Below are 781 nucleotides of genomic sequence, written 5' to 3' on the forward strand. Positions count from 1 at the left end.
TCTCATAAGCAGCCCATCTCAGTATCTCTCATACTTCCTAAAGGAGTCTCAGTTCTTTCTGCTTCTAACCCGAAGAAGAAGAAATCCTGAAAAAAGCATTGCTAACTTCTGCTCCCATGAGTTAGACGTGACTATGACATTCCATATCTTTCTCACTGAGAAGTCTGTGGACCTTAAATCTTTCCAATCCAACATGAACACCCCTCATTTATGTTAGATACATGCTATAATCCTTCCCACGAGCAAGATAAAGATTCATGCATGGTGCACTCCCCAAGAGTCATTCCCAGCCCCTTCCTTCCTTGCTGGCAGATGCTAGAATATTCTCCAGATGTGCTCGCTTCGGCAGCACATATACTAAAATCGGAACAATACAGAGAAGATTAGCATGGCCCCTGCGCAAGGATGACACGCAAATTCGTGAAGCATTCCATATTTTTAGAAACTACCATCAGAGTGAACAGGCCACCTACAGAATGGGAGAAAATTTTTGCAATCTACTCATCTGACAAAGGGCTAATATCCAGAATCTACAAAGAACTCAAACAAATATACAAGAAAAAAACAACCCCATCAAAAAGTGGGCAAAGGATATGAACAGACATTTCTCAAAAGACATTCATACAGCCAACAGACACATGAAAAAATGCTCATCATCACTCGCCATCAGAGAAATGCAAATCAAAACCACAATGAGATACCATCTCACACCAGTTAGAATGGCAATCATTAAAAAGTCAGGAAACAATAGGTGCTGGAGAGGATGTGGAGAAATAGGAAC

The 781-nt window shown here is 41.0% G+C and overlaps 1 non-coding gene across 1 annotated transcript; it reads left to right on the top strand.

The window, feature by feature from the left end:
• The first annotated feature begins 333 nt into the window (after positions 1-333).
• On the top strand, positions 334-440 carry LOC115893427. The gene has a single exon (XR_004053424.1). It is a non-coding gene; the product is annotated as a U6 spliceosomal RNA (small nuclear RNA).
• The last annotated feature ends 341 nt before the right edge of the window (positions 441-781 follow it).

This window comes from Rhinopithecus roxellana, chromosome 14 (genome assembly GCF_007565055.1).
Source record: "Rhinopithecus roxellana isolate Shanxi Qingling chromosome 14, ASM756505v1, whole genome shotgun sequence".
In the NCBI taxonomy this organism is placed as follows: Eukaryota; Metazoa; Chordata; class Mammalia; order Primates; family Cercopithecidae; genus Rhinopithecus; species Rhinopithecus roxellana.